This window comes from Chiloscyllium plagiosum, unplaced genomic scaffold (assembly GCF_037043375.1).
Source record: "Chiloscyllium plagiosum isolate Xiang-an unplaced genomic scaffold, Cpla_swu_hap1 HiC_scaffold_20, whole genome shotgun sequence".
NCBI classification, from domain to species: domain Eukaryota; kingdom Metazoa; phylum Chordata; class Chondrichthyes; order Orectolobiformes; family Hemiscylliidae; genus Chiloscyllium; species Chiloscyllium plagiosum.
Window position 1 is genome coordinate 59,592,353 of NW_028270158.1, and position 18,309 is coordinate 59,610,661.

Below are 18,309 nucleotides of genomic sequence, written 5' to 3' on the forward strand. Positions count from 1 at the left end.
CTTTCAAATAGTATGTGCTTTATTAGGTTGGAAACCATTGGTAGAAGTGATGCTTTGCAAGTGTTACATTGCACCATATTTGAAGCTCTGAGTGGAACTTCCCAAAGCTTATAATGCACTCCTCCTCCCTATTAAGATCAAACTTGCAGGCAAATATTTAGGCCACTAGAAATCCTGGAGGGTCTCCTCTATGTATATTGAGTACATCAATGGCTACCTATTTTCTGATCAACCTGTACAGAGATATTATCCCACCCTAATGGAGCAAGTGGGACTTGAATCCAGCTCTCTTGTTCAGAGGTAGGGTCAGTTCCACTGCACCACAAGAGCCCTCAGTGTAAATGCATTGTTCTCCAGGAATGAACAAAATTGGTAAACGTTGAATTTGTCTAAAACCTAAGAACAATTGAAATAAGTATCCTTGTCAAATAAAATTGAAAGTATAAATCAGTCAGTTTAGAGTCCTGTGTAAAAACAGCAGTTAAGGTTTGATTTTAAATGTAGTTTTAGAATGGTGGTTTGCAAATAGAAAATCAGGTGTGCTTTGTGCATGATCATCATGGCACTTGTTTTACTTTAAGAATGCCATACTGGTCCATGTTGAGCACCACTTGTAGGAAGCACTGGGGATGGCAGTGGCATAGCCTGTAGTCTGGATGGGACTCCCATCATGATGCATTATGCTGGGTGAGTCCCAAATGGCATAGCTGCTGGACTTGGTCTGTGGTAAGTGGTGAGAGAACCAACCAGAGGACTTGACCTCCTTCGCACCAGTCTGCTTATGGATCTGTTCAAGACAGTATTAATAGGACTGACCACCATATTGTTGTTCTGGAAGTGAAATCTGACTTTCACAATTAGATATCTTTGTGTTGTGTGGCACCACCAACATACTAAATAAGCATATTTCAAACAGATCTAGCAACTCGAAACTGGGCATCCACAAGGCACTGAGGATTTTTATCAGAATTTCATTAAATCACAATTTGTAATCTCCTTGCCCAGCACATTCCCCATTCTGCTGAGCTGGGAGGTCAGTCCTGACTCAACGAAGAGTGTAGAAAAGCATACCAGACACAGTACCAGGGATGCATAAAATGAGGTGTCAACCTACAAGACAGGACTATTTGCCGGCAAAACAGCTTAAGCAGCAAATGACAGTCATAGTTAAGCAGTCCCATGACCAACAGATCAGGCCTAAGCTCTGCAGTCCTGTCACAACCAGTCGTGATCAGTGGTGGACAATTAAGGAGGCCTTGCAAAAATCCCCATCTTCAACGATGGAAGAGTCCAGTAAATCAGGGCAAATTACTTGACAGAAGCATTTGCAACAATCTCCAGTCAGAAATGCCGAGTGGACGATCCATCTCTCAGCCTCTTCAGAGGTCCCCTGAATAAGATGCTAGTCTTCAACCCAATTCGATTAATTCTGTGTAATAGCAAGAAATTACTGAAAGCACTGGATATTACAACGGCCTTCGAACTTGACAATTTTCTGGCAATAGTTCTGAAGATTAATGCTTCAGTTTTGGCTTTGTCTCTGGTAAAGCTATTTCAGTGCAGCTACAAAACTGGCATTTTTCCCGCTGACAAAAGCAGGGTGAATTCAATTCACCCAATCAGTCCACTTTTAATCATCAGAAAGTGATGGAAGGGAGTTGACAGTACTATCAAGTAACATGTGCTCAACAATAACCTACTAACAATAACCTGCTCATTGACATTCAGCTTGCATATTGCCAGGGCCTCTCGACTCCTAACCTCATTACTGACTTTGTCCAAACATGGACAAAAGAGCAGAATTGCAGAGGAGACGTTAATGAATCCACTTAACATCAGGGCAGCGAATGTTTAGGTATGGCTTAGAGGATGCCTTGCAAAACAGGAGTCAATGGGAATCGGGAAAAACTGAGTTGTACTTGAAGAATTTGAAATAATAAATGGGACAGTGTTGAGGAAGAACCCATTAAGGTGTTTAATTTCCTTGGGAAGTGGTTAAAGCACCATGCTGGGTGAAATGTATCCCAAATCGCTAAAGGAAGCGAGGGACAAAATACTGGAAGTTCTGACTATCATTTTCAAGTTCTCTCTAGCTACATGTGTTGCCGGAAGACAGTAGGGCATTTGAATGTTTTCTTCTCTTTTTAAAGAGGAAGATGGAACTAAATTGTCATGATTAGAGGTCAGTCAGCCTAACATTGATGGAGAAAAGATGATTAGACAAAATTCTGAGTCATGCTGAAGTCCTGGTTTAGGAAGACATGAGTTAATAGATTTATCAAGGGAAGATTGTGTCTGACTAACGAGAAGAAATAATGAGTTGGGTTGATGAGATTAGTGCATTTGACATAATCTAGTGGAGTTTAGAAGGGCTTTCGACAAGGTCTCCAGGGCAGACTGGTCAGTAAATGAAGAGCTTGTGGAGTTTGTGGGAAAATAGCATTTTGATTCCAAAATTGGTTCAGTGGCAGGTAGCAATGTTGCTGTGGTAGCCAGCAATGTTCCACCTAAGTTGGACAGTGGATAGGAGGTTCCATGCATATCGGTTAGTGTGCTAATATTTATTTATTCAGCAATGAGATGTGGGTGTCATTGGATAGGCCAGCCCCTTATTTGCCTTCCCTAACTGCCCAGAGGGCAATTAACAGTTGACCACCTTGCTGTGGGTCTGGAGTTACTGTACACACCTCTGGCACAGGTGGGACTTGAACTTGGACTTCCCGGTGCAGGGGTAGGACGCTACCACTGTCCCACAAGAGGGCCCTGAGTCTGCTTTTTTGGAAAAAAAAGTAAATTATTTTTCTAATCCAAGTAAAGTTGGTTGATTTTATTCCCTGAAGGACACTAGTGAACCAGAAGGGATTTTACAACAATCAGGAGTGGTTACCTGATCACTGAGGCTAGCTCTCTCTCCTAGAGTTTATTGAATTCAAGTTTCACCATCTGCTCTGGTGGGATTCAAGCCCATGTCCCTAGAACATTGGTGTGAGGTTCTGACTTGCTAGTCCAGCGACACTACCACTTGGCTGCCACCACCCCCAGTCCCCATTGGCTTGCACTTCCTGAAGCCCCTGACTTTGACTTTGGAGGTCCCTGCAGCAGAAACGAAGGATGGGGGAAAGTTGGTTGTCAGGTGTTTCTGTGACTGGAAGGCTCTTTGTAGTGGGGTTCTGCAGGGCTAAGGGCTGGCTACTTGCTGGTTATCCTATATATCAATGACCTGTAATTAAATGAATGATTTAAGATGGTTTCCAATGATATAGGCATAGGCCATGTGATTAATTGTGAGATAGACCACAGGATGGTAGCAGTACAGGTTGTTCCCCCATAATGTGACCGTTGTGTTTCTCTGAAACCCCACGCAGTAGAAGATAGCTATACCTATTCAGTCGAATGTTTGTGTTACCCAAACATCATGCACAATCGTCAATCGCGTCATAGCCAATTTGCATTGACGAAGCGCACATTATACCAGAACGACCTGTAGGCTGATTTGATGGCTTATACTCCTGATAACCAGTCGGTAAGCTAAAAATTCAAAGCCAGTCTACTTGGAATAGATTTATTCACAGCTGAAACATTACTGACTCCTGACTCTACTCCGCTTGTGTCAATAAGTCTCTGTTTGTACAATTTTTGGAATGTTCCCATCAACTTCTGTCTTGACACAAAATCAGAATCTGCTGTGAAAACTCTACCTACTGTGAGGGGACTGTGTGCCAATCTTCTGATCTGGAGTCAGACACCATACTCTTCGGAGTGCCCAAATTAAAAATTAGCTGTTGTGTCTCTTTCTTTTCATCAACCTGTTTAGCAATGTTATGACATACCTGTGGGACAGATTAGACTTGAATTTAGGCCTCCTGGCTCAGTGGTAGGGACAAGAACCCCCAGTACAGGTAGGATGCAAGGATATTTTCTAATCAATCTGTTCAGAGATGTTATTGTATACCTTTGGAGCAGGTGGGACTTGAACGCTTGCCTCCCAGTCCTGAGGTAGTGAACCTACCTCTGTGCCACAAGTGGGACCCTGAGGTAGGATTTTGTTTTCTTTTTATTTAACCTGTTTCTCCTAATCAAACTTTCCAAAGATGTTATTAGATACTTCTGGAGCAGGTGCGACTTGAATCTGGGCCTTCTGGGTCTGTGATAGGGATACTACCACTGCGCAACAAGAGGGCCCCCCAGATCTGATTTAACGATATTTTCTAATCGGTATGTTCAGATATTATTATTACTCACTGCCTGAATGAATGATTGGGGCTTGAATTTGGGTCCCCTGCCGAGAGGTAGGGACTCTACCACTACACTGTTAGAGCACTAAATACTAAATGCTTTGCTCCTGGGTGGTCTCGACCTTTCTGTTGATAGCCAAGTGGGCTGACCAATTACACCGCAGGGGCTGGCCAGGTAGGATTTAAGCCTACTTTTTTTTTTCTAGTTAGTCTGCTCAGAAATGTTATTACACATCTCTGGAGCAGATTGGGCTTGCAGGGGTAGGGATCATTACCTGTATGCCACAGGAGGGTCCACAGGTAGGATTTAACCTATTTGTCCACTGAACGAAATGTTATTACATGCCTCTGGAGTAGGTAGGATTTAAGCAACTGTCCTCCACCTGTGTACACTTAACTTTAACTGAAACAATTAACAAGGTGGGCAACAAATTGACAGGTTGATTTCATTCTATTAGAGTTTGGGGCAGTACTTTTGGGGAAGGCTGACTAAACGAGGGAATATCAACAAAAGGTGGCATTCTTAAAGAGTTGAAATCTTGGCATCCACATCTCTGTCAGTGACTGGACAGGTAGATAAAGTGCTTATGAATACATCCGGGGTACATCCCTTTATCAGCTGAGACACAACTTAAAAACAGGGAGGTTATGCTAACCTTAAACCCTGACCTGGTCGCTTGGGATTAATTTGATTACCACTGCTGAACTTTGTACAGTTCTGGGTTGCATTATGGGAAGGCTGTGATTGCACTAGAGTGAGTACAGAGGAGATGGTATAGGATGTTGCAAGGAATGGCGAGCTGTGACAAATGGAGAGATTGGGTCAGCTGGGAATGCCCAGCAGGACTAGCCTCCGTGGAGAGAGAATCTAACATTGTATTCACCCCAGCGAAAAGGCTGGCAATGTTCTGTTTCTGCCTCCACAGATTTTGCCAGACCTGCTGAGTATTTCCTGCATGTTGTGTTTTTATTCCAGACTTCTCGTACCACCAGGTTTTTAAAAAAAAAAATAGGCTGGGGCTGTTTGGAACAGCTGAGACTGAGTGAAGATTTGATTGGTGTGTATAAACTTTGAGGGGACTAAGGTGAAGTGGATTGGAATGACCCACTCCATTTAACATGGAGGTCAGCAGTTGGAATATCTTGGGTTAAAGTAACTGGCAGGAAGATTAAAAACCTTTTTCGGAGGGTGATGCAAGTCTGGAATTGACTGCCTCATAAAAGTGGCATTTTATAAAAATTGCCCTTGGCTGAGTACTTGGAGTGCTACAATCTACAGGCTGACCAATGGAGAGCTGGAAAGTGGAGTAAAACATAACTCTTCTTCCCTGATAGGACATTCAGTCCATCATGTCCATGTGTTGTAAATCTGTCTCTCTCTTTCTGTTAACGCAGTGTTAAATAGTTTGGATCTATAATCCCTGGTATAAATTCTAATCACTCACAGGATAAACAATAAGAGTTTTGATCTGCTGTCTTTTTCCTTTCGTTCGTCTGTTTTTCTCCTTTTCTGGACTGCTGGCCTCTTGCTGATTTAGCTTCTGCTTGCTTCATGTCAGATAGCAGTGCCTCCTGTTGAGCGCAGTGAGTGTTGGTAGACAGTTTGGCAAAGGAGAGGCATTGCAGTCAGTTTAGTCATTCATCTACCTGCGGCAATCCACATGTACACAGTTTCCAGGCAGTGATATCCTGGTGAGAATGATCCCATTTCTGGACTCAGCCAATATGGTCCAGATGAAAGCAGACATCTTGGCCATAATTTGCAATCAAATTTTGGATTTTATGATTTGAATGGCCCAGCCACTCGCTTACAAATTCCACTAACCTCTTCATTTTTCCGAGTTGCATATTTCGCAATGTGTCACGTATTGATTATATAGATGCTTATCATGGAATGATCATGCAAAAATATGCTGTTAAAGGAATAGTACAGGTTAAGATCCTGGTTCATGAGTTTTCTTTTTGAAAGCTTGTATATTGTTTTCACTCTTATCTAGTCAGTGTAGTCATTTTTTATCTTACATCTTGGGCAGGTCACATTTTTTATTTGTTCATGAGGTAAAAGTATTGCTGGCTCAACCAAAATGTGTTTCCCTTGCCCCTGCTGTGGGTGTGGAGTTGCAAGCTATGTTCTTGTTAGCCCCTACGTTAGGTTTTTGAAGGGGCTGCTCCTCAGGTTTTGGTTGCACTTCAGTCCCATGCTCCTGACCTCCAGGCACCGCATGCAAGGAGGGGCAGGCAGGTCAGAGGGCCTACTCGTGGGTCTGCTCCCAGGCCTGGCCATTGTAGCCACTGTCAAGATTAGAGTGGTGCTAGTAAAGCACTGCAGGTCAGGCAGCATCGGAGGAGCAGGAAAATCCGGATGCTGCCTGACCTGTGCTTTTCCAGCACCATTTCAATCTTGACTCTTAATCTCCAGCAACTGCAGTACCCACTTCTACATAGTGGGCCATGAAGGGGCTCGTTCTTGAATGTTTGCCTCTCTTTTCAGAGTTAAGTCTGCGCTCAGGTGTCCCTGTAGCAGGTGTTATGGATCAGACCAGACCCCCTCAAAATACTTTAAGAAGGTAGCCCAGACCCTAACCACTTCTTACTTTAAAGGCAAAGATGAAGTGCTGTGTTGCAGATGCAATGCGATCTGTCAAACTACTCAACAATAAGTCAGACACAATTCATTTAAGCACCGTAGTTAAAAATGCAAGCAAAGAAAGAGGAATTTAGAATAGCTTAACTGTATTAGAAACTTAACCAAGTAATAGATACAGTAGCTATTACTAATTAACTGTTCCAATATAGTAACATCCCATAAGCACACCCCTTGGCAGAAAAGGAAAATTCAGACACTGTTTCTCAAATGCAGTTCTCCAATCCAGGAGGAAAAAACATCGAGAAAATTCAGAGAGCGTAGCAACCAGAAGGCATTCACTGTAGCTTCCAACTCCATTGAGACTCCAACAGCTTCTGATGTGACTGAAAAATCTAAAACCCAGAAATCCTAATCTGTGAGAGTTGGACACACCCATTCTGGCTGTTTTTACAAAAAAAACCCAAGACCTCACAAACTGTTTACTCAAGTGACCTGAACTGACCAGCTCAGCACCTCTTGTTCAAACTCTTTCTTAAAAGAAACCAGGGCAAAATAACCTCTTAAAGTTACAGCATTGTCACAGGGGAGCACACAGTATACACTAGCATGGTTGAGGCCTTTAGAGACCAATGGGCACTGTGGGGGTTGGAATGCATCATCAACCCGGATATTCTTATAATTTCATAAATTTTCCACTTCCTTATACAAGTTTCTATTCGCCATTCATTTGTACTTTTTTCCATTGCCTCATCAGGGGCTGGTTAAAAAGAGTCAGAGGGAGATTTGCTTTTGGCTGAGAAGAGTGGAGGGCGCTTTGCTCTGTCTCTAGTCCCATGCTGTCCCTGTCCTGGGGTGTTTGATGGGGATGGTGTGGAGGAAGCTTTGCTTTCAGTTTGGAAAAGTGAAGTTGCAAGGAGACCAGACCAGGTAAGGGTGGTAACTTTCCTTCCCTAAAGGGCATTAGGAAACCAGATGGGTTTTTGTGATGATCGGCAGTGGTTACAATGGAACACCACCTCTAGTAGGACCATCAGTGCTGCATCCATAACCCTATACAGTCTCTCCCTCGGTTGCTGAGCCATCCTGTAACATGCTCCTGTGTGATAAGTCAAAGCATTCCATTCATTTGTGTGTGCATACCTCATTTGCAACCCTACAGAACTTGCTTCTCATCAGCATCCCAGTGTTAAAATAGAGTCCATTTTTGGATTAGCTTCTCTAGGATTGAGATATTCCAAGCTATTTAACTCTGTGATCTGCCTGTGTTGCTTGCAAGACAAAACTTTTCACTGTGCTTCGGTACACGTGACAGTAAATTCAATTCAATTCAGTTTGATATTATGGTAATCACCAGTAAATCTAAAATTGTGTGCAAAATCCAGACTTTGCAACAGGCCAATATTAATAGCATTGCAGCCATTTGGTGCCACATTAATTCCCATGTTCTGGAAGTGATCTGGTCTCTCTTTGTGGCTTCCCTTTGAAACTGATCTCCTTTCAAAGTTTTCCTGCTTTACTGAGACTCAATACTGTACTATCTTGTACAATGTATTTCCTGTTCTTAAGGTGGCAAGCTAATCATTCAGAGAAGTGTTGTTGAGCAGTGATTAACATAGATACAATCTGATAGCTCTGGGAAGCTGGGAGGCTATCCCATCTGCCAGTGACTAGAGGCAAGAATGTGCAGTTAGGAGATTGGTAGAAACTTATGAGGATTTTTTGCATCAAGTTCTGTTCTTTTCATCTGATGTTTGCCTGCTGGTTTTTGAATGATGTCCTGCTGGAAGCTAATGCAGAACTAGGGCTTTGCATTGGAAACATTACTGTGAATTGCGAAGAGTCGCCAAAATGAAACTGAACAATACCTGATGGCCAGCTTGCTGCAGGTCTTGCTGTATGTTTGAGAATTTTGTAATTCTCTGGCACTGAGTCATAGCTATAAAACCGAGACAGTGACTGGGTTAAATGTGATTTGTGTTTAACCAACGTCAATTAACCTTCAGGTGAAACTTCCTTAAGCAAGTTATCTGTGCCCAACAGTAGTTTTGACGGTCAAGTTTACTTGATAGACCAGATTCCTGGCTAGAAGTGGTGTAACAATAGAGTCAAGTCATCACATCATCAGTTTGGAATGGGGCCTGAGCAGTAATTTGAAGAGAAATATGATTTGAACAGGAGCACCATTCAGCCAGGCTGCAGAACGCAAACTGGACTATTTAATCGGGTTACGTAGTCACTCTGATAAAGTAAGTAAAATATGATCTATGATGTTTACAGAATCCACACAAAACTAACTGCAAATGCTGTCTGCCTGCATCAGTTTGGAATGAAAGCAATCACATTTGGAGTCAACGGAGTTTTTAGCCATCCAGAAACTTTGTTTTCTGTAAATCTGAGTCTGAAGGGTCAATAGCAGTGTATGTATTTAAAAGATAGCTTTAGCAGGTGGCTGTACAATGTGCTTATTCTGTTCAGATACAGTTTCATTATGGGGATCAAATGCAGGATTGCCACTAGTTACAGGGTTACTCCAAGTACTGGCATTGTCATTTTATTTCTGTTGGTTGCAAATTGTGCCTTCTGATTAGCTGCATCACCGATTGTGAACTTAGACCTTTTAGATATTCAATCACAAGTAGACATAATGTTTATCTTAATATTGTGTGTTGCTTCGGCTGTATAGCAAAAATAATTTCCTTTTACTCAGCAATATTTGGAAAGCTTTAATAGCATTATCATAGCACTAGCTGTGAAGTATGTACTTAAGCAGAAGGACAAGAAGTTAAGTTCTTTCTCTTCTCCCAAGGGGAAAAGACTGCTGAACTGCAAGCCACTGATGAATAGAAGCTCACACTGATGGTCAATTGAGGTTCAGCCTGGCGGAAACTCAATATCTAACATCAACATCCAAAAGCAAATATTATTGAAAAATATGGAGCGTCATCTTCGATTAAGTGGCTTTGGGTCTAGAATAAACACATGATCTCAAAGTACAGACTGAAGCAGGGTATTGAATCCAAGTGGGCCAAAAGATTGCCCGTTTCGGTTTGCGATGCCCGTTTTACATTATTTACTAATATGACAGATGTCGGATATTTATAATCTGAGGTTAGAAACTGGCGCCAGAAATAGGGCAACAGGAAAGCAAAACACCACAGCTGCTGCAAATCTGAAACAAGAACAGAAGCTGTTGGAAATGCTCAACAGGTCAAGGAGCCACTGTGGAGATGTGACCAAATTTCATGTCCCACATGCTCTTTCTTTGAGCTTTCAATAGATATACAAAAACATCTCCCTCACGTTTTGGCAGTCTCAGGATATAGGCTGATGCTCCTTGCCTGAATGCCAGTAGCAAAATGAATAGTGAGTCAATAGGCTCTCGACTTTGGGTGCAACAATCCAGTGAAGATTAGATACTAATCTCCACAACAAGAGCGTGGGAAGCATTTTTAAAATGCTTCGCTAATGTTGTGGCTCCAGCCGTAGACTGCAGATGCCACGGTGCAGGATTTTGCAGGCTGGGTTACACATTTCAGACCACTCGAACAAAGTTTATTTTCTTCCCCACGCATAAGGGGTGAAATATTGGATAGCTACACAAACTCAAATAGATTCTGCGCTGGAGCAGAGGTGCCAGAATCTTGGCACAAGCAAGTCCTCTTAAAATCAGGAGCGGGTTATTAAAGTTTTAAATATTTAAATATCTGTTGAATTTAGAGCACGATTACGATTGCAAATAAATTCCCTGATCCATCAGCTTAGCAGCATCAATGGGGTCTATTGATACATCATTGTCTTGGAACTAGCCTAGATATGTTTGTTTCTCTGATCTGTAAGCCACAATGTTATTCATCAGTCCACCAATTCCTCGATTCTCCTGGGATTCATGTGTCCCTGCATGCATGACCACAAGAGGAATTGTAGTTGTATCGGATTTGAAATGTGCTCTATCTTGGATGTTTAGCCTTGCTCCTTTCTTTATTACTGTTCTTAATACAGGGGGTGCTGCATATCCCTTGTGTTACTCAAATCATCTTCTGTGAGTAGCTGTATAACAGGGGGAGAGCGGTCACTTCTTGTGAAGTCATACAGCACAGAAACAGACCCTTCGGTCCAGCCAGTCTATGCTGAACATAATCCCAAACTAAACTAGTCCCACCTGCCTGCTCCTGGCCCATATCCCTCCAAACATTTCCTATTCATGTCTTTATCCAAATGTCTTTAAAACTTTGGAACTGTGGGAAAACATCCATCACTTTCTCAGGAAATTCATTCCACATGCGAACCAACTTCTGTGTTTTTCAAAAAAAAACAGTTGCCCCACACGACTTTTTAAAAATCTCTCTTATCTTTAAAAATGCCACCACTCTTGAAGTCCCTCATCCTCGGGAAAAGAAACCGACCATTAACCCTGTCAATACCCCTCATGATTTTATAAACCGCAATAATGTCATCTTTCAAGCTCCTACATCCTGTGGAAAAAAGTCCCAGCACTCCTTTCTAATTCAAGCCTTCCATACCAGGCAACGTTCTGGTAAATCTTTTCTGAACTCACTCTAGCTTAATAATGTCTTTCCCATAACTGGGTGACCGGAATTGGACACAGTACTGCAGAAGAGGCCTCACCAATGTCCTGTACAATCTCAACATAACGTCTCAACTCCTGTGACCAAAGGACTGAGCAATGAAGGTGAGCGTGCTAAATGCCGCCTTAACCACCCTGTCTATATGTGATGCAAACTTCAAAGAATTATGTACCTGAACCTCTAAGTCTTTCTGTTCTACAACACTACCCAAGGCCCTGCCCTTAATTGTGTAAGTCCTGCCCTTGCTTATTTTACCAAAGTGCAATTCCTCCCATTTGTCCAAATTATCCATCTGCTCCACAACCCATTGATCCGATTGATCATACTGCATCATCTTTAATTTTTGAGTAGCAACAAATTATTTTAAAGCACAGGGGACAATATGACACATGCTTAAAAAAAATTAACACTGCAAAAGAAAGTGCTTTGTTGCCATGTGTACACCAATCTACAGCTGTAAACACTGTTAGAAATGCTTATGTGAATAACCGTCAATTCTTTCCCACATTTTCCAAAAGCACTTTTTTAATAAGATTAGGCATTTTTGTTCTAATTACATTGAGTAAATGCAGTATTTTGCATGACTCATTGTCCAAAAACATTAACTCCTCCCTTATTCTCATCAATGAGGGTGTCTAGTGCATCAGTGCAAAAGAAAGGATTGAAGGTTTTGCAGCCATCTTCAGTCCAAGTGGATGACCCAGCTCAGCCTCCTTCTGAGGCCCTTGGCATCAGAGATACCAATCTTCAGGCAATTTGATTCTTTCCAGGTGATATCGAGAAACGGTTGAAGGCATTGGACACTGCAAAGGTTGCAGGTCCTGGCAACACTGTGCCAAAAGTATTGAAGAATTGTGCTCCAGAGTAGCTGTGTGGTTAGCCACAAGCAGGCCATGCTCCATCCTGTCACTCACTACATGTGATCTCGAGGCAAAGTGTGTGCTACCTGAGAGCTGTAACAAAACTAAAGTCAATGGAAATCGGGAAGAACAATTCTCTGGTTGGAGCTGTACCTAATACAGAAGAAGGTAGCTATGGTTGGACGGAGTTACTCAGAATGGTGCCCAAGATACAACTGTCTTTTGGTGCTTACTCAATGATCTCTGCTCTGACATTAAAGTTAGCAGTGATTTAAGCTATGTTGAGTAATATTAGTAACTTCTTAGATCCATATAGGAAAGCAGCAAGACCTGAACAGCATCCAAGCTTAGGTTGATAAGTGGGGAGTAACATTCGTGCACATTGGCAATGATCACCTCCAACAAGAAAAAATCTAATAATTGAATCCCCCAGCACCACATCCTGGAGTTGTCATTCAGCAGAGAATGCACTGGATTAACCATATAAATTCAATGGCAACTGTAGCAAGTTAAAGCCTGGGGATTCTGCATTAAGCGACCTACCACCTGCCTTGTTTCACCCCGTCATCATCACCAAATAAAATCAATGAAACCAGTACCCACTCACCTGTGAGTACACAATGTAGAGGAGGTAGTGTTTCCGTGTACCTGCTGCACCGTCCTCGCAGATGGAAGTGGGTTTGAAAGGTAGTGTCTAAAGTGCCATGGTGAATTTCGCCTCTATCCCATAATCCCATTACACCTCCTTCATTTGGCTGTGTACTGGCTGCACAGCATTATCATCTCCATGTGAGTTAGTTAATATGGGACGAAGATGATGAATTCAAGTGTGAATGCTTGCTGTTTTGTAAACACGCTCAGGGTCTGTAAAGGTTACAAATGGAATTGAACATTGCACTTGATTATCAAATGATTATTATCACATAGTTATTTCATGTATTTTTAGTCTGAACACCATCATGTACTTGAACAAACATATGTGCAAGCATAACTGTTGATACTATCTGAGAATCATTCTAGTTGTCTCTTGGTAAAAGTAAGTTAAGGATTATTTCTCTGCATAACAGGAGTGATTAGATGTAAAGTTGTTTGGAGTGTGTGAAGGAAATGAAAGGTTCTGTATAAATGCATGTTATTACTTAGTTTGGTTATATCGATTTCATGTGGAAAATCTGATATTTTCTGAGTCTGAGTTGTGGATGTTTTGATTTGCTTCCTGTGATGATGCAGTGGGTGTGATGACACATCCAGGGATCGTTACATGACTCATTCCCATCCATAACAAACCTTTATTGTAACAGGAGAGTGAGTTGAGGAGTATTGGATTGCTTTCAAGAACAGTCCACTCAGTTTTTTTTTATTAATTCACAGGATGTGGGTATTACTGCCTAGGCTGGCATTCATTACTAATCCTGAATTGCCCTGCAGAAAGTGGTATTCAATTACCTTTTTGACCCACTACAGCTCCTGTGATGTAGAGACATCCACAGCCCTGTCAGGAAGGGAATTCCAGGATTTTGACCCCGGAAGTAACAGCGATTGTAGTTTCAAATCCGGATGGTGTGTGCTGCTTGGAGGGGAACTTGCAGTTGTTGATGTTTCCGTGTGTGTGTGTCGGCCTTGTGCTTCTAAATGGTAGCGGTTAACTGGTCTGAAAGAAGCATTGGTGAGTTGTTACAGTACATGCTTGTGCTGGAACGACTGTGTCCTGGTACTCTTGGTATTGGAGAGTGTGTGGATGGGTCAAACGGGTAACTTTGTCCTGGACGATGTCAAGCTTCTCGAGTTGTTGGAGCTGCACCATCCAAGCAAGTAGAGAATACTCCATCCCACTCCTGCCTTGTGCCTTATAGATGGTGGATGGACTTTGGGGAGTCAGGCGGTGATTACCCACCACAGGATTCCCAACTCCTGACCTGCACCTATAGCCACAATATTTACAGAACCCATACAGTTTATATTTTGGTCAATGGTAACATCAAATTTGTTACTGGCAGCCATTATCCAGGCAAAACTAAATCTCTGAACCTGTCAAAATTCTGAAAAGTTAATCTAATGTCATTTTTTTTTCCCCAGATGAATACTACCAATAGTGCATGTCGACAAGTAATGCTCATTAGTCTGCTCCTGCATTTACAAGCCTAACCTAACCTTTATAGATTCTTAATTGATTGGAATACCCCACATCTCAATCCATATTACGTTCAACAGGCATCTATATTCTTGCACAGTCCCCTGATCAAAATCAGGCAACAGAATGCTGGCTGATCTCTCCAACCTGTGAAGAACAGGAACCTGAAACAAATTCATTGCTTAGACTGATATTCCAGCTGACTTCACAAAGATTGATAAGTGCTTCTTGGTTTCTTTCTCTCATTACTGTGTTGGGACATATATTTATTGGGACAGAAGAGAGATTGACTCGCCCCTTCTGAGAGCTAAAACAAAATGGAAACACCCAAAAGGAGCATCTCTACCTGTAATCTGTTATAAAATGGAGGGGGTTAAATGAAAGGATTTCATTTCACTCACTTTACAGTCAGCAAGTAACAGTTTATTTACCTAATCCTAACAGTGGGCAATTTAACAGAAGTACAAACACACTAACCTATTCCCTAATAAAACAAAATCCTAATGGTATGCTGTTTCAACAAATTACAAGTCCAACTTGTATAACAAAACAATAGAATTTAGTCTCTTAAAATTATAGCAAGAATATCTCTTCCAGGAAGCTCCTCGCCCTCTCTGCTGATCCTCCACCAGGGACAACTTTCTCCAACGAATTCTAGGGTCTGAAATGCCTCTCTCTGTCAAATTTAATTAGATGGTGCTTTCTCTGGGAGCTGAAAAGTTGTCATCTCTCCGATTATCCAAATGTCTTCCTCCTTTATACCCTTGCTGACCTATTAATTTATTTGCAATTGGATTGGTTTGAGGTTGTCAAAACCATTGGATTTAAATTTAACTGGGTTTCGGTGTCTGGGTTGAAAAGTGTGGTGCTGGAAAAGCACAGTAGGCCAAGCAGCATCCAAGGAGCATGAAAATCAATGCTTCGGGCATAAGCTGTACTGATGAAGGACTTATGCCCGAAACGTCAACTCTCCTCCTTGGACGCTACCTGACCTACTGTGTTTTTCCAGCACCACACCTTTCGATTCTGATCTCCAGCATCTATAGTCCTCACTTTCTCCTTTTGGAGTCTAGGGCCTGGTTTAAATTAATTGGCTAATATTCAAGCTGATTGCCTTAACATCAAAACAGCCCTAGGTTGCCAACCACACAACCAATGGGCCAAGGTGTGGCCCAGTTTGTAAAAATGGTGGGACAGCACAGCAGATCAGGCAGCATCTGAGGAGCAGGAGAATCGATGTTTCGGGGGTAAGCCCTTTAGGAGTTCCTGATGAAGGGCTTATGCCTGAAACATAGTCTCCTGCTCCTCAGATGCTGCCTGACCTGCTGTGCTTTCCCAGCACCACACTTTTGGATTCTATATGTTTCAATTTCAGAACAGTCTGCGTATTTCGAGCTGCTTGCAGACATTTTTAGTTTACATCTCCAAGTTTTGATAAGCACGTCACCTCTCAAAGGAACCATTTACTCCTCCCCCCTCCCATCATTTTTACAAACAAACTCTAACTTCCTGTCTTCCAGTTCACAAGTATTCCGCACAACTTTGCAACATTATCTGTCAAATCATTTGCAGAATTGACCTTTTGGGATCTTTGAGCATGAATACCTATAGTTCTTCAATAAAACTGTTAACAATGAAATTTGCGAAAATAGTTACATACTTGGGAAACTTTGAAACTTGGATCTATAGTAGATTTGTTTTCCATTTATTATTCACCAGTGTTCCAAAGTAATTTTACGACTTGATCATCCTAAGAATTGTTAAGCAGTGACATCAACACAAACACAGCCACGTATTTTCAGTGCAGAAACAAAGATATACGAATGTGCAGTTTAAATTCTTTCGTGTTTTTGAGCTATGGGGTTTTAACCTTGCAGTAGGTAGTGTTCCAATGTATCTGCTGCTCTATCTTTCCAGATGGAAGTGGGTTAGAAAGGTGCTGTCTAAACGGCTTTGGTGAATTTCACCTGTAATCCCATTACATTTCTTTTACTTTGCTGAGTACTGACTATACAGCATTATCATCTCAGTGTAAGTTAATTAATACGGGTAGGGGGTGCATTAAAGTGTAAGTGCTCACTGTTTTGTAAACACGCTTGGTAGTCTGGGGTCTGTCCTGTGTTAATGACAAATACCTATCATATACATTTTTTGAGTTTTCTGGTATGCTGTGGATATTTGTTTGCAGTACGTACAGGTACTTTGCGCGTGTGTGTGCGCGCGTGTGTGTGCGCGCGTGTGTGTGTGAGAGACCTTCTTTCTAGTTCCGGTCACAAATCATCTGTTTCCTCTCCTCTATTCTCAGAGCAGTTACTGGAAATATAGCTCATGTGTACATTCTCATATCTAGCTTTATTGTCTCCAAGTTATATAATTGCAGATGACATTTTTTTTCCCTCTACCATATGAGCTTCTCACAAAGGTGTAAATTAAAATGGGTTCTTTTTGGTCCCTTGGTTTAAGAATACTGATTTCGGTTCAGACTGGTATTTTTTGATGTCGTGAAACTTGGCTCAACCTATGGTCAGATCATTACTGTAGCCATTTATAAGTCAACGTTTTATCCTTTCTGACCTTTTCAGTCCATGAAAGATCTAGCTAAACATCAGATAATAGAAATCAAAAATTGATTATCTATAATCATTGAAACTATCCCTTGTGAGCTCATGGGTGAAGCCATTCCCAGATATTAAAGTAATTTGCTAGAAAGTTTATCCCTAAACTCTACTCCATTAAAGTTTGTGAATGTGGGAGTAGCATTCTGAACACAACTTTTGAAATTCAGTCTATTCCCTGGAAATGGGTTATGATTTGAATTTAATCTTGTGTGCTCAGATTTACATATCAGCCCCTTTCCAAACTGAATTCCATATAGTTATAAAGTAATTGAGGGAAAATATCCTGGGTCAGTTAGTCATTTTTTTCGAAATAGCTATTTCAGTTTGATGTTATGGAGGACAAATAGTTGATATGCAGATGATGTTTGGTCTTGAGAAGAATGAAGACGTGTTGATGAAATTTACCTCTAGTAAAATAAATTCCTATTCTTTGTTTTTAAAACTAGTACAATTTTTTGTTTTCAAAGATACTTTGAGAGATTTTACAGCTGTCTTTTACATTTTCAAAGTTAATATGGAGTCATTCCCTTATTCTATAATGCACTCTGAGGAATTGGGTATTGCATGGAGAAATCCTAAAGTATATAATTTCAAATTTACTACAGAAGAATGGTCAACTACAGAAGAATGGTCAACTACCAAAAAAAAATTTGTTTATTCATTCACAGGATGAGGGCATCACTGGCTAGGCCAGCATTCATTGCCAATCGCTAATTGCGCAGAGGACAGTTAAGAGTCGACCACATTGCTGGGAGGAATCCAATTTTGTCTGAGCATTTATTTTCTGGGGGGTGAAATGACTGAACTGTGAAATATGGATGTTATTGCTGGACAATCCAATTAAGATAATCAAATAACCTCGTAATAGGGCTCATTTACACTTGCTGGAAATTACATAAGTTCATAAACTGGGATCTGTTCTCTGCATACAAAGTTGATATATTCAAACTTTGTGCCTCATTTGCATTACCAGGATGTTGTGGAGCCTATAGTTCCACATTTGTTTCTCTGTTTCTGCAACGCTTTTCCTATTTATGGTCAACTTGCTGAGCGATCAGCATATTTCTACTGAACTATGATTTGTTATCACTTGGAATGTTGCATTCTTGTGTTTTGCCCTGATGATGAGTGCAAGATGAAAAGCTTCAGAAACTGTCTCTTGTGTTTTTGGCAGTATGTAGCTTGCTTACATTTTGCTTCAATGTGGTGCTGGAAAAGCACAGGCGGTTGGGCAGCATCTGAGGAGCAGGAGAGTCGACGTTTCGAGCATAAGCCCGTCAACAGAATTCCTG

General features: G+C 41.5%; 1 protein-coding gene across 6 annotated transcripts in view; it reads left to right on the forward strand.

Moving 5' to 3' along the window:
* The window catches only part of LOC122560494 (inactive rhomboid protein 1), a 365,137-nt gene that overhangs the window by 142,455 nt on the left and 204,373 nt on the right, over positions 1-18,309 (forward strand). The window contains exon 1 of one of the 6 annotated variants that reach the window (XM_043711148.2): positions 7,609-7,749. The exons of the other annotated variants lie outside the window; for them this stretch is intronic. The gene's annotated coding sequence lies outside the window, so the exon portion shown is untranslated. Of the gene's footprint in view, positions 1-7,608; positions 7,750-18,309 lie in introns of those variants that run through there. 6 annotated transcript variants of the gene reach the window in all.